This window comes from Propithecus coquereli, unplaced genomic scaffold (assembly GCF_000956105.1).
Source record: "Propithecus coquereli isolate 6110/MARCELLA unplaced genomic scaffold, Pcoq_1.0 Scaffold210, whole genome shotgun sequence".
In the NCBI taxonomy this organism is placed as follows: Eukaryota; Metazoa; Chordata; class Mammalia; order Primates; family Indriidae; genus Propithecus; species Propithecus coquereli.
The window spans coordinates 4309125-4325515 of record NW_012146079.1 but is presented as its reverse complement, the minus strand read 5'-3'; the positions used below and the strand labels follow the sequence as shown (position 1 = coordinate 4325515).

At 45.9% G+C, this 16391-nt stretch overlaps 1 protein-coding gene across 1 annotated transcript in view; it reads right to left on the bottom strand.

The window, feature by feature from the left end:
- The window catches only part of KIF26B (kinesin family member 26B), a 451375-nt gene that overhangs the window by 62533 nt on the left and 372451 nt on the right, over positions 1-16391 (bottom strand). The window lies entirely within an intron of this gene.

The following is a 16391-nucleotide window of genomic DNA, read 5'->3' as shown; positions in this document are numbered from 1 at the left end:
GCTCCGTAATTTACTCCTTGGCTTGGCTCATCAGGACTCTAGGAGACAAAAATCCACAGTTATTAGTGTCATCATTAAAGGCCCATGAAATGGCCTGTTTTTAATGGCCAGCATTTGAAATGTGTTCCAAGGGGCAACAGTGATAAAAGATTGGTTTGCAACATGTTATTTGGGATCCCATTAAGTGAGTGCAGAGAAGTTGTCATTTCAGGGAATGAAAGTACGTCTCTGTAGGAAACGGGAGGCAGTGCCCTTTAACCTGTCTTCTGAGTAATTGAACATGAGCATCTCTAGTGCTCAGCACTGGCCCGGCCCCACTCAGTGGCACTTACGGAAACAGCCTGCCTCAGGGTCCTAAGGTGAGCTGAAATCAAGCAAAGCCACACACAGGTCTAGAAGCTACAGTCCTGGGAACTTGCTCTTACCGGATCTTCATTACTATGTTGGTAGTTCAGTCCAACTTATGCTGGGCACTTTTTTTGAGCACCTACTATGTGCCAGGCACTGTGCTAGGCATGGGGGATGCAAAGACACATAACGCATACAGTAGCAGGGCAGACAGACACAGAGACAGATAATTTTAGTAATGTAATATGGCAAGTTTTGAAGGTATGCACCAAGGTTATTTTTACACTTGATATTAGCCAAAAGTCCGAGAAGCGATCCAAGGTTATTTTTAAACTCCTCTCTGTGTCTTGCCCTCTTTGTCTAATCAGTCATCAGGTCTGATGAAATCTCCATCATGTCGTTTTTGGAAGGAGGCTGTACATTTTTAAATGAAATAGTTCAAACATACAGAAATGTTCAGAGATTAATATATGTTGTGCATGATGGAGTGAGGTCATCCTCCTGCTGGTCTCAGCTCTGCCTGCTGAGGCATGGGGACTGACCTGCAGCATACACAGCTGAAACGTAAAGAATTCCGCGGGCACTGGGCTCACTGATACCCTGCACCGTGCCCTGGCTGTGCTTATCCTCATAACTTAAGAATAGTACTCAAGTGTAGATCTGGAGGTGTCATGGGGGAAGAGGCCTGAGGGCGGGGTGACGCCGACCTCCTGAGGTTCAGATCTTAGTTCTCCCACTGTGAGATCATAGAATGATACCTGCCATTTTCGGAGGGTTTATTGTGTGCCAGGACTGTGCTATTATTTACATTATCTCAGTTGAGCCTCCCACAATCCAGTGTGTAAGCATACTTGTCCAGATTTTACAGATGAGAAATCAAACGTTTCCCTACTTGGCCCAGATCACTGAACCCGTGGGTGGTAAGGCTGGCCTCTGATCCCACCTCCAAAGCGCATACCTCTTCCATCATGCCAACTGTTGCCCCCCACAAATAGTCAAACTTCTCAGAGCCTCAGTTTTCTCACCTGTATATCAGGAACAACGACGCCTGTCTTATGGGCTGTGGTGAGAATGCGATGAACTGACATGTGACATGCTGAGCACGCACTGAGCACATGGCGGGCGCTGGATTCCTATTTCTCTTCCCACCTCATCCCTTTCCTTGCCTCCCTCTGGATCGAGATATCCTATTACTTTCCAAACACAGTGTGAATGACAAGGTTTAAGAACTCCTTGCCATGGACTCTGGCTACCATGAATCACCAACAGGTTACCATGGGGGATCACTATAGAAACGGCTAGTTATTAAGCGCTGGGCCTGACAAGGCTCCTCTTAGCAAAACGCTGCCAACTCCCACAGGCAATGCATATAAGACAACCATTACTTTTACCTGCATTCTATTCTGGCAACTTTCCTGTTCACTGTGACTTTCTATAGTCTGATTTCAGTTCTGTTCATGTCCATAGACTTGCCCCAGTTACACAGCGGGTGTGCTAAGAGCGCGTATTCAAATCGCAACTTTTGGTAGATGTTTGGGGGCTCCGGGCTTTCTGTAAGCAAATCTCTTAGCCCGGGCTCTGAGCATTGCAAGTCAAGGATGCTGCAATGCCAGGCAGAACTGATGAAGCCATGGCCGAATGATTTTCCATTTCACGATTTTGCATGCAATTTCTGGGTAACTAGAGGTGCTGAATGTAAAATATAAGCTAAGCCAGGCAAGGGCCTGCAAGGAGAAGCAGGAAGGAAGGGGCTGAATGAGTGAGCCATTTGTCCAGGAGGAAAGCTCCTGCATCTTAATGAAGTTCCAAGCCTGCGGTTCATTTTCTACAGACAGGCTGAAGATCCTTGCCACTGGAATGGCCAAAGAGATACATGGTTCTTTAATAACCCATTGAACTCTGAGCTGGGGAAAATGCCACACTCCACTCTTTTCTTTGCAATTCATTTCAATAAATAGAGATTTTTTTTTCCTTAAAAAAAGGAAATTGGGGTTTTCTGCTTCACCTCCTTTGTGTCATTATTCCCTTAGTGCAGCATTCCACTTCCGGCTTAATCCGCTGTAATTAAACTGCTTAGGAGATACCACTTGTGATGAAGAAAGTCCCTCAGACTTCTTGCTGGGAGTTCTTGCTTTTGTCACTAACACTGTTAGGTTCTTGGCAACATCTGCTTCAGCCCCGCCTGGCCCTGCTGCTCTGTGTGGAGGGTCTGGACGGTTGTTAACATGCACGGCCTTCTCCCCGGCTCTCAGGGTCAAGGGACAGTCACTATTTCACTCCCAAAAGCACACCTGGGGGAAATGGGATCCAGGAAGCTAAAGGAATAGCCCAAGTGGGGGCAAGGAAGGCCTCATACCCCGATTCAAGCAAGAGGAGACTGGTGTTTCCTGCGCCGAAGTCCCCACTGGTTGAGGCCTCACTTTGCCTCATTTGTCTGATTATACAGTGGATGGTGTGAGACAGCTGTTGCTTTGGGCATCAGTTGCTCATTAATCATTTCAGCGCCTCCTTCTGGGCGGCAGCATGGGACAGGGAGAGAAAGGAATCGTGGGACACTCACTGAGAGAGGCAGAGCCTCGGTCCCGAACTGCACAGTGCTCTATCAACGAGCGCGGAGGCGATCACACGCCGCCACACCGCCTGATTGGAAGCTAATGAGGGACAGCCTGTAATTGCCCCCGGCTGCACGTGATCACCGCAGACAGAGACTCCTGCTCGCCCTCGTCACAGAGCACAGCCACGTGGTGGACCTACAAGGCTCATCATTGCCTGTTTCTTCTCCCAGAAGTTGTCCAGTGGAAGGTTTTCCTCAGAGTATGGGGCTCAGGAGGGCTTTGGGCAACTTTGACCATTTGAAGGGTCTCCCAGCAATCAGAAAAAGATTACAGACGACGATAAGGTAGAGGGAGAAAGAGACAACTCCATCATTCATCCTCACGCATGAGCTCTGTTTAAATTCTTTTGGTGGGTGCCCCCAACGAAGGCGCTTTACAGACACACAAAAATGATGGACTGTTCGCTGATCTGAGTCTTCACCACAGTAAATGCTCAATGAGTGTGTGTAGGTGATAATAAATGGCTTTCTTTTCCTCTACAAGGTTATAGGCTACAGAATTAAATTACCACTAACATCTCTTGGTTCCTATACATTTCTTTATTTTAACTCCCTTCACCTTGATGTCTGAGTTCACAGATTTTTAAGAATCAGACCAGTAGAAACTGGTCAAGGTGCAGACGGATCAACCTAACCAGAAATGCCATGTGGCATCATTTTCATCTCAATCTTGGCAGCGTAAGAACTATCTTTAAGACTCTATTCTCAAGTTCCTAAAATATGCCTGGAAATTGTTCTCCAAGGCAAAAAAGATTGGGGTGATCACAACCCCGCAACATGAAGAATGGTGGGAAAAGTAAAAAAAGTAAGATTGTCAGAAGGGATTCTAAAACCAAAGCGGTCATCAAATGGGACAGACAGCCCAGCCCAGGGTGGAGCCAACTGGCAGCTAACGCCAGCTCGGGACCCTGCTTCCCTCCTGCCAGGCAAGTGGCAGTGACAGTGACCTGGGATTCCTCAGGGCGAATGCGTGCCACAGAAACGTCGAGCATCCTCTCAGCCTCAGATGAGAGAGTGCCCATGTGTGGGCAAGAGACAGAGTTGAGGGTGCCAGGCCATGTCCGAGGAGAGCCCAGGGTAGAGGTGAAAGCAGCATCACATTGTCCTTGGTGCAGACCAGGAAGCCCTTCCGGATTCCACATGGGTTTTGATTCAGCTGTCGAGGGAAAAACTTGGAGGGATCACAAAAGGGCCCAGCAGATGTCCCTTTCTGCAGGTACAGGGTGTGTGGGCACTGCAGCGAGGCAGGAGCTGATATCTAACTCAGATGGCACCACCACTGAATGGCCGTGTGACCTAAGGTACAGGCCTTGGTTTCCTTGTCCCCAAAATGGGCCTGTTGTGCTGCCTCCCTTGAAAGACAGTTGCAAAGAGCCGAAGAGATAAGAATAGACTGTAAAGCAGCATCCAGATGTAAAGTATTACCATCTCAAAAGAGAAAGAAAGGAGTAAAAAGTTCATTTTCCTCAAATCCACTGGTATGAAATTGACTTCCTACATCAAATTAACGACCTCAGAAGCCTTTCTCCTAAGCTTAATATTACAAATTAGAACAAAAACTTTTTTACTGAACATACACATACACAGAAATAAGAGAGACAAAGAACAAATTATCCCCCCAAAATTAAAGAATATATGACCTTACATTTTTAGTAAATGTGAGCAATGTATGCAAACTTTGCTCTGAGCATCTAAAAAATAAATGTGGTATTTCCCATAGTTTATCCCTTTGTTTTCTGTCTTGTTCAGGCAGTGTGATGGATGTGCTCACACTGTCTGCTCTGGTACATTAGTCACTTCAGGAAAATTCCCAGCCATTCTAAGTGAGATGATTGGAGAGACAGGAAACCTAAACAGTGTGCACTTCTCAACGTGTATTCTCCTTAACACTCGCTTTTCCGATCTACCAAGAAATCCAGCAACCTTCCCTCTCCTTCTATGCTATGACATTCTGACAAAAGTATCAGAAAAGATTTTGATGGAGTGCCAATTTCTAAAAACACACTGCGAGGAATTAAGGGTGCAATTTTCCAGCCATTATTTAAAGAGCCCTTTCCTCTGTAAATAATATAGTGCAAGATTATATTGCTAACCCGCCACGGGCACAATGAACTCCATAAATGTGACTTTCCTCTCCCCTTTTTATTTACCCACTGTGCTCGCTTAACCTGGTAGGAGAGAGACAGGCAACAATGTCAAATTAAAATCAAGTTTCATAAAAATAGAAATTTTAAATACTTTTCTGGTAAAATCTCTATAAATGATCTAAAATTACTTTTTCTGAAGGAAGATCTTTATGATTTCATGTGAAAGGTTCCAGAAGTTATTTTTTAGGAGACCAAAGGAATCATATTCCAGATAGTAATGATCTTGGAGGTCTCAAATAACTCCAATGCCAGGAAATACAGGGGACAACCAAGAAGGTTGTAATCCCTAAATTTAGAGGGAGCTTTTAAACATACCTTATGAAGTCATTGTTCCATTAAACTGTAGTTACCAGGATGGAATCACAGAGCCACATCTGAGGAACTATAGAAGATTCTAAGCACAGTTCAGTTTTAGTTACAGAAAGAAACTGAATTGGATTAAATTTCTTTGCATAAAAACACAATAATAATCCTGCATCACATATTCAAAGATCATGGGGCTATAGTTACCTGGAGAAAGTCCAAAGCCACATGATCCTGAGCTGAGTCTGGGAGCTGGGAGGGCAGACTAGGAGACCAAGGTGTTCTCAGCCTATTTGGGGCCTACTTTTGGGCAGTGTCTGCTCTGGGCTGACAAAGATCGGTCAGTTAGCTATCAGCGCTACTGCCGTACTTCTTTACAAGCTTTACAAATCTAACACTGTGCAAAGACATTTCTTATTTCCATTTGGTTCCCCTACAACAACTTTGTTAAGAAAATACTATTATAATTATTATTACCCTCCTTCCTACTTAGAGACTAAGGAGATTGAGGTTCAGGGTACTTAAGTGACTTGCTCAAAGCCAATTGCCTGACGAAGATGACAGGGCCCTGGCCCCTATCCACTCTTCCCTCCATGAGCATCCTGGGTCTCAGCCAGGGCCGAGCCATGTTGCAGGGAATTGGGGCGGGGATGGGGCCTGCCCCTGCACCATGGGCGGGAGCCTGGCTTCTCAGAGGTGCCAGCAGGTGAGCACGTGTGGTGCCAGACAGCAAATAATGAGCAGCGATGCCATCAAAGGGGGAGGATTTACATTATTAAACACCAGGCTGGGAAAGGTGACAAGTGGTGGCACAATAAAGCTAAGTGTGAGGAAGCATGTGCAAGACCAGAAAATGGAGCCCGGTAATGAGATATGCTCAATAAAGGAGTGCTTCGGGGCGCGGAGGGGGAGGAAATTCCCTAAAGCTCTTCATCAGCAGCGTCTGTCGCCAGGCAAGCCCAGCGAGGGGCTGCAGCGCTGGAGGGAGGGAGCTGAAGCCAAGGAAGAAAGCCCCTCCCCGTGAGGCACTGCTAATGGCTGAGCAGCAGCGAGCAGGGTCCCCCACACCAATTAGCAGGCTTGGGCCAGTGCTGGCCAGGCTGCAAGGGTGGAGACAGACACATTGCAGGGGCTGGTCTGTCAAGAAGGATTGGAACTCTGACAGTGGTGTGTTTGGAAGAGGCCCCAGCCTTAGCTCATTGTCTTAGGAAACTTATTTTAAATGGTACAAAGACACGACCTAAGAGAGGCATTCTCAGGTCTGAAGTGAAGCGGGGTATGGGATTTTTGAGCCATCCCTGAATGACTCATCCCAATGTCAACGACACTCACTGTCAGAGCGTCCTATGACTTATGTGGCATGTAGCCCGGAGCTTGGGGGCACGGGCTCCGGAGATAGGCTGCTGGGTTTGGGTTCTGGCTGTACCGTTTACTGCTGTGTGTTCGTGGACAAGTGATTTAACCTCTTCTGTGCCACATTCGTCTACTGGTCATAATAATAGTACTGGCCTAGCAGGGTTACTGTGATCATTAAAAGAGCAAATGCCTCTAACATCCCTTTCAACGAATGGTGCCTGCTACCTAGTGAGTGCTCGATAAATATTAGCCATTATTACCTTATTATTATTATTTTTTTGAGACAGGGTCTCACTCTGTCACCCAGGCTAGAGTACAGTGGCACAATCATAGCTCACTGCAATTTCAAACTCCTGGGTTCAAGCAATCCTCCTGCCTCAGCCTCCCAAGTAGCTGGGACTATAGGCATGCACTGCCACGCCCAGCTAATTTTTTAAAAAAAATTTCTGTACAGATGGGGTCTTGCTATATTGCCCTAGCTGGTTTCAAACTCCTGGCCTTGAGTGATCCACCTGCCTTGGCCTCCCAAAGTGCTGGGATTATAGGTGTGAGTCACTGCACCTGGTGTCTTAGTACTGTTACTGAGGCTACTGAGTTTACTGAAAAGAGCATCAACTTCGAAGTCAGACAGATCCTGACTCTTGGCATCTGTGTGACCATGAACATATTATTTTAACATAGTATCCTCATCAGTAAAGTGAAAATATTAACCCCTATCTTGAAGGATTTACATGATTATTAAGCAAATAATCATACTAAGCACTTGGCACAAAATAGATCCTCAATAAATAATAAGGACCGTCACAGTTAACCCACATCCATGGCGTGGCCATAGAGTCCATTTCTGCAGGAATCTCACAAATGTTCATCGCCTTCCCAAATCTCCCTCTATCCATATCTGACCCAGGTGTTCAGGACACCTAGCACTGATTCTGAATCGCCTCGTGCCCACAGAGCTGAGGCAGACCCAAGCCTGGCCAAGGTGGCCCAGTTTTTACAGATGCAGGCTACGCTTAGGTCTTCCCACTTCCACCCACTCTCTCTTTTGCCTGATATTTGGTAAATAATGGGTGAGTGACAATTGGAGATTTTTCTGAATACTGGATAGGAAAACTATTGTGGGTAGAACTGAGAAATATCCATTTGAAAGATTAAAAAGTGTGAAAGGAATTTTTGAGAAAGTGGCAGTGGGCACTCAGAATTCTTTCAGATGTCCTCAGTTCAGATTTTGGCACTTATTGTTAATAACCGGCCGATTTACCACTAAAGCTCACTCATGTGTTACAAGTGAAGAGCTAAGTAATCGCTCTGTCGTTAAATAGCAAACACTCAAGAAATGCTGCATCTGCTGATACAGACCCGTCTGTCACCAAAGAGATGCTGTTTGGCTTAGAAAATAGCAGGGCCAAGGGAAAGTTGTTTTTCTTTTCCGTAGCCCACTTCCTTATAAATATGAAAACTTCAGCTTGCTGACATGATACTTGATTTAGTGTCTTCCGTACTTCATTGCCACGTTCTCCCTAGTCCTAGGAATTTCAGTGCCTCACTGCTTCTGGCCTTTAACCTAGATAAATAAAACCCAGAACTCTGAAAATAAGTCAAGTAACCCAGTTAGTTGTCTATCTAGAAATACTAGCTACCAGATCCACCATGGAATTTATCAAAGCACCACAACAAGCCTAGTTATCTAAGACAAAAGACAATAACTGTGATCACTTAATAATTAGGCATACTTTATGTCTTTCTGGCATTCATCCCTGAAGTCCATTTCCTCTATAAAACTGTGTTTTTGGGACACTGTCTATGCTGGCTCCCAAGTTCTATTAAATGTGTGCAGCTCCCAGGAGGTGATCATTTTGTTTCTGGTAGTAGCACACATGGTGAGACCTGCACAGAACTTGGGGGTGACAGCATGAGCCCGGGTTCTCAGTGCTGCCTGGGGACATATGGCAGGTAAGCTGGTACAGAACCCATTCAGTTCATCCTTAAGGCCTTTCCCAGCCTACAAGACTGCAGCTTGGTGGTGGAAAAGGTGTCCTTTTCAGGACCAGCTGGGGAGGTTAGGTTCCATGCAGGGTTGGAGTCCCTTCCTAGAAAACCCCTGGGCAGGCACACTCCAAGAGTGGGCTATTTCTCTAGCCTGGAACTCTGCAGCTCTAGCTCCAGGAAGGTGGGGAAGGAAAAAAATAAGAAATCCAGGGAATCATCCTAGTGAGAAAGACCATCAGGAGGGATCTTTTGGGTCAAGATGTTAAAATCTGGAATGGGCTTACCTAAAATTCAGGATGTTAGGTAAATTTACCTTTCATTGAAGCCTGACACATACTCAACAGATCAGTACCCTGAACTCTATATCTTCCTGACCTCCTCATACTAAAAGAGGGAAGAAGAGGGAGTAAGGAGGAGGAACAAAGAAATGATGCTAGTATTTGGGTCCCAAATGCCTGGACCCTTGATAAGTCTTAAGGATTTTCATTCTCATTCAAGAAATAAATAAGGAAGAGTAAAGAAAGTTCAGTAACTTGCCACAGTTACCCCAAATCTTTCTCCATGACTTCCTCCAAAAGGCCTGCATCCCTCAGGAGTGCATCTGCTCACTTCCACTCCGCATATGTTGAACACACACCAATGCCCTACGCCAGGGCTCGGAGGGAGAGACACAGGAAGGAAGCCCAGAGAACGGAGAGACAGTTGGGTTTATGCATAAAACAAAAGAGAGATGGTGGCATTTCCATTTAAGAGTTCCTTTATTTTCAGGTTTTAGGCTTGGAACTAAAGCAACTTTAATTCTCAGCTCCAATGAGCCCCAAGCTTATGGCTGCCATCTTGTTGGAAAGGACCTGAGTGGAGGGGACAGCCTGGGGGAGGTGCAGGATGGGCCAATAAGAGGGGCCCAGCGAGGCCCAGCAGAAGGAGAGGGAAGGGACACATGCTGACGAGATACTCCTGCCGCCCGCCCGTCTCCCCTGCAGGCAAGCCACTGACTGCCCAGCTGGTTCCCTTCCCCGCCCCTCCACCTTGGCAGAGGAGCCCTTGCCGGTAGCAGGAGACAAGTTCAAAGCGGAATGGTAAGTTCAAATATACAGGATTATTAGAAGGATGTTTTCTCTTTATTTTCTTCTTAAAATGTGTGTGTAGGATCAGATGGAGGTTAGGGAGGGGCGTACCAAGTAAATGTGATATTTACCTAATTCTAGTGTGCTCTAGTGTACATTGGTTAAAAAAAAAAATTAAGGTAGATGCCCACATTCCAGCAACGATAATCCTCTCTGCCCGAAAGCCTGGGGCTGGAGGAGGCTGAGAGGGGGGCCCTCCCTCTGTGGCTGAGGGGCTTGGAAACCTTTAATGGGAGGCACTGATCAATACGGCAGACGCCCGTATTTGAGAATTTAAAAGCCTTCCTAGCACGCTGTGTCTGAAGGAAATGTCAGAAGCATTTATCATGTGCTGGGATGGATGGTTTGCAGCTGTCGCGTGCCAAACTGCAGAAGCTAACTTTGCTCAGGCCCCGCAAATACTCTCAACAGGCCCTTGCGCTGCACGTGGAATCGGAATGCAGATGGGGGCTGTCTCACGGCTCTGCAGAACAGACCCCACCACCGGCGCTATCGCTGCAAGTTGTTCCCATCACGGAGCTTTGTATCTGGGCTCCAGCTTACATAGGCCTGTTTTACCTTGCCTTGCAGGTGAACCACAAACTGCCCTTTTGTATTTCCAAAGAACCTGGGCTGTTTTCCCCTAATTGGAGCATTGTGCACAGTTCACCTTGTTGGACTTAGAAACCTCAGTCTAAAATGAAGTTGCCCAAGGGATATGAACTGGACAGGGCAGTGGCCAGTGGCTGTCCCAGACTCCTGGCCATCCCCCACTAGATGTTTAGTCTAGTGGATAAACATCCAGGTCAAAAACCCATGTCTTCCTTCATTAAGCATCTGCTAAGAACTTGCTAATCTGGGCCAGGTACCACGCAAGGCTCTGGGTTATAAAGAGCTTAAAAACCAGTTGGTGTCTTGAAGGGGCTTACAGTTTATCAGGTGAGACAAAAAAGAGTACAATAGAGTAGTACAAAGGAGTTCTGGACTGGGGTACAATGATGACCCCGATGGGTCCATTTCCACTTGGGGAGCAGAGGCCAGGAAAGGTTTCATGAAGATGATGATTAATGAGCCTTGGAAGAGGGGTCGAGGTCAGCCCGGCACTGAAGGCAGGACGGGGGCACCCGGGCAGAGGAGCAGTGTGCACCAAGGTGTGGAGGTATGAGGCAGACAGGTGTCTGGGAACCTGCAAGTGGTCATGGGGCCTTGGGGCAAGGCTCTTAAGAGTCTCCGTGCCTCAGTTTCCTCAGTACAAAGGAGATGGTAATAGTGTGCCTTCCTCTCATAGAAGCTGTTATGAGGATTAAATGAGATAATGTATGCAAAGCTCTGGGTAAAGAGCCCAGCACATAGGAAGGGCTTAGTGAGTGGTGTTTTGTATTTTACTCTGACTGTAGTTTAGTGTGGGCAGGGCGGAAGAAAGTTAAGAAATTTGGCTGGAAAAACAGGTGAATGCCAAATTGTGGAGAGCTTTCTTTTCCAAACTGGAAAGTTTGTATTAACGTGGACAGTGGGGAGCTACTGGAGGGACAGAGAAGGAACATGACTGGGAGGTTCCCATTGCTCTGCAACAGAACACAGCTCCAGGTGTCATGGTTTTGATTTCTCCATCTGCAACGCAATGCTAATGATGCCACCAACTTTATTCCAATTTGGAGCGTTATAGAGTTAAAGACGAAAATGTTCATGCAACTTACACTTTTACAGCACAGTGTCTTTCAATGTGTTGTTCAGTGAGTTTTCTGCAGGGATCGTGTAGATGGCACACAGCTATGCAGAGTGAGGAGCCTGCTGTATGCATATGTCCTGGGTGCTAGTAGCAGCCTTATGGTTTGACATAAAGGATAATGAATCAGTCAACCAACAAATAAATATTTATTAAATGCTGATGAGCAATGCACCCGCCTTTACCTGGGAAAGCTAAGTATGACAACATATTTGAATTCATGGAAAGAACCAAAGACACATCTGCTTCAGAACTCTCGAGAACGCTTGTTTTATAGACCTGCACATAAATCCACAGATGTAGACTGCTCTCTTCTAGCCACAGAACAGAACATATTGGTGGCAGCTCAGGAGCTGCCTGATAGAGAAACATCTCTTTTTTCCTAGTGGATTAGGAACAGCAGCATGGGCTCCTGCAGCCTCCGGATCATGTGTCAGGTCACCGACGAGACATTTCTCTGTCCTGCCTCTGATTCATACTCTCAGTTAGCAGCTGGGTTTCCAGCTCGTAAGGGAAACAGCACAGATTCTTTTCTGGCTGAGAGCAGCGGTTCTCAGCCTCAAGCTACATGTTGAAACACAGATTGTTGGACCCCTTCTCAGAGTTCTGATTCAGCAGGTCTGGGGTGGAGCCTAGTAATTTGCATTTCTAACAATTGCCAGCTGGTGTAAATTATGCTGGTCTGGGGACCACACTTGGAGAACCACTGCTCGGGAGGCAAGGTGGCCTAATCTTCATGGAATGTCTCCCTCTAGCTCCACTGCAAATCAAAACCACAATGGATATGACTGTTATATCCTGGGAAAATCACAGTCTTATCAATTTTAAAGATTCCAGTAACCAAGGAAAGAACATTTCTGTGCTGTCAAAATGGAAGTGGTTTCTGACTCTATTCCATAGTTATAATTGAGGAAAACTTTGGCGTTCCAAAACGAACTAAGGGTTAGCCTTAGGAAAGATCAATAGGTTAAAGAAAAAAGTAGCACAACTCCTGGATCTATACTTATCTGGTTGTGTGACTTCTTCCCCATTGCTTTATTACTATCATATTAGCACAATAGAATCCAAACCAACTCTTCCTATAGGTTCTTTTCTTTTCTCTTTCCTTAAATAAACAATTCTTTGGAATCTTATTATACTCATTAGGAAATCAATATTAAAGGTAACTAATAATTGTTTTGAGACCATTTTTCCTGCCAAAGAACACTGTCCTGGCACTGAAACGTGTGTGTGCACGTGTGAGTGTGAATGTGTGTGTGACAGTGAGTGCATTGGTGTGAATGCACAACAGTGAGTGTGTTTGAGGATAATGTTTAACTCTTTAACAATTTCTAGAATCAATAAGCATGTATGGTCGGGTACGATAATATTTATTCCATGTGGAAAATAGTTGCTAAAATCAGAAGACTTGGGATAATTTCACCAGGGAAGGATCCTCTGCTTCTAGGTCACGGTTCATTCAGAACAATATCTGAATTCAATGGAAGTATTCCAGAATATACCAGTCACTAAATACAGTACACACTCACCGGGCAGGGCAGAGGAGCTGCAAAATTATGCTTTGTTGGGTAGATGAACACTGGCAACCTTCCAGCCAGTTTTTCCAGTTCTGACACACTAAACATGAGGAGGATGATGTAACCCAGATCCATCTTGAAGCCCATTCAGGTTCCAGAATCTTATTATGATACTGTCCACCTATGACACAGTCCAGATGGCACAGGGGCCCTGAGTAGCACTGGAGACAGCTCTAGTCAACTCCACTCAGAAGGAACTGATTTAATCAACTCTCATTCATGATAAGAAACATTCACCTATAAAAATGGAGCAAGCTAGACTACAATGAATTTCCCCCAGAAGGTTGAGTTTAGGGTGAGCTGTCTGGTTGGGGACCTGATGGTGGCAGGCGGCTCATGCTGACAGAGACAGAGACACTCAGCTAGGGCTTGGCCCCAGACCTGGTATTCAAATCCAGCCCTTACCTGTGGCCGTTAGACTCCAGGCAAAAAACTCATTTCGAAACTTGCATAGGTGTGAGTGCCTTGAGGACAGCCTGTGTCTTATTTATTTGTACCTCCCCGGCTTCACTGACAGTGCCTTTCACACAAGTGACGCTCAATTTTACGGGACCAATAATAAGCTTTTAAGTTGAGAGTTAGAAAGTAGAGATGGAAGTGTACCAAAATGGGACCTTTCCTGGGAATGCTCTGGAAATGAAAGGAGATATGAAGGAAGAGGAAGAGTACTCTGTAAATCATAATGATAAACTAGATCAAAGGTAGGGCATGTTTTGAAAATAATCCTCCCAGATTCTCAATTCTTTCTTCTTATATTTTTAGGGGGTGGGTAGACGGTGGTAGTTATGCTGATAGCGGCGGCGGGGGGTGTTTGAATTCAAAGAGATGGAGTGGGTGTATTCTGATCTGATCGCTGGCTCCTCTTGGGGGGAGGGAGAGGGAAGATGCAGGCCACCCTCACGCTCAGCATCAGCTCTTACATGTGGTTCGAATTCAACACACATCTGTTGGTGGCTTCCCTCTGCCTTGCTCGTGCCAATCCTCACGGCCACCCTATAAGGTGGGCATATTATTGTCATTTAAGAGATGGGCTCAAAGGAGCAAAATGGCTTCTGTAAGGTCTCCTGGGAAGTAGGTAGCAAAAATGAGATTCATACCCAGCTCTGGCTCTATGTCCTGTGCATTTTTCCACCACAATTGCCTATCTAGGGAGACAAGGCAAGAGGACAAACCTAAATCCTTTAGATCAAGCCCAACCTATAGCATATAAATTGTACACAAACCAGACCTCACACTGCATATATTTATGGTTGCTTTGGCAAGTTTTATGGAACTCTCTAAAGTCATTTTTTCCTTGTGCTGCTGTGGTTTAGCATGCCGAAACATATTTCAGCGCTTAAAAAAAAAAAAAGCACAGGCTATGATTAAGTATATTAAGAGACGTTTAAAACTTAGATTAATGGCCTGAGAAGTTGTAAAACAACTCAAAATTGTGTAAATTTGTATTTAGGGATTTTCTAAAATTGTAAGTTATTGACTTGATAGATTGTAACAAGTCCTTTGAAATTGTTCTGCTCTATTATTCAAATCTTTACTGTGTAGTTTATTGGCAGATTGGCAAATACAATTACCCCCTTGGTGGGCACATAGTAAATTCACAGCTTGTGCAGCCCTCTGCAAAGAGGACCTGCTAATCACTGGGCACACACCTCAGACAGGACTAGGGATGGCTCTTCAGTCACATGAAGTTTAGCATCCTGTTTCCTTGTGTGTCTGATAGGTCTGACATCCAAAGGCTTATAGGTCTTTGTTCAAGTCTCAGTAGTTGCCTGGATGTAACAGAGAGACCTAGTACTTCAGTACTAGTAAGATGGCTAAGTTACTCCACATTGCTCACTTGGAGAGTAACTGCCACTTCGCTTATTGTATTTCCAGATAAGGTCCCTGAGACCCAAAGAGGTAAAGTGATACACACAAGTTCAACAGTTAGATGTGGAGAAGCCAGGATAGCATCCAAGCCTCCTCCCTCCGCATTTAATGTCTTTCCAGCAGAGAGCAAGGTGTCAATGGGGCTGTCTGTGGTCGTGGACTCTTACAGGAACAGAAGAACCTCTAAGACTGAAATCCCAGTTAGCCATCTTGCACATAGAAGCCATTCACCGAACATAGGTCAAGGCAAGAGAATGGGTGGCTCTAAGAAAACTGACCCCATTCTTTAAAACACATAGCCAAACTCCTATATATCTATTTCCACCATTATAATGCCAAAGAACGTATTTGCAACAAAAAACCAATGCTATTCTGATCAAGAGCAAAGCCTCAATAGCTCTTAGGCATAAAACCAGGGACTGAGAGTTTGGTGAGTACCAGCATCGGCTTTTGTAGGTCTCTTGGGTATCGACCAGGTATCTGAAGAAGCAACTGTCTAAATGTTACTCAAAGGACCAAAAAGGTTGACATCCAAAGGGCATGCAGTTTGATTTCTCCTCCCAGGTGGACCTGGCATTTTAGCGGCCTGGCTGGTGAGGGGGCCAAAGCTCTCACTGTGCCACTGCATCCCACGCAGCCAGAGTTTGGTCAGGCAGGGAGAAGGATGCTGAGAAGGATGGTCTGTACTGAGGGAAATGAATACACGAACTCAGGGCAAAACCCTCGTTCTGGGGCTGTGTCACCCTAATGGCAGAACAAACTTCGTGCTGCCAGCGGCAAGAAATGATGTGAAATAGCCTTTAGCTTTCCTGTCCATTATTATGGTATTGGCAGAACGAGGAATGAGGGCAAGAAACAGGACGGAAAATGACAGGCGAGGTAGTGGTGGGGGAGTATGAGCTGTATCCATCCAAGGACAAAGGGAGGCGGCGGGAGCTGAAGGCAAGGACACCTTTTAGTCCCAGGGGTGAGGAGGGCTCTTGTGAAAGACTAATCTCCTCTGTGCTGGGCCCATCTTCCTCTGTGCCCTCCGCACTCCCTCCCTCTTTGCTCCTTCTCCCAGCCCTGGGGCCCGGCCTGGGCCACACCCACAGACCCCGTGCTCTGGAGGAGGGAGGCCTCGCCACACCTCCCTTTCCTCTGCGGCAGAAAAGTGCTCTCTCCCTTCGACCCTCCATCCCCAGGGGGACCTGGAGCTCTGCTATTTCTAGCCCTGGGCTAGAAATAAGTTATAATAGCCCTTTTAGTTTTCCACACCAGGTCCATATGTTTTAAACAGTCCCTTCATTAAACTCTTCTCAAAATACCATCTGAGTGTGACATCTTTTTCCTGTCAGACCCTAACTGACACACCTG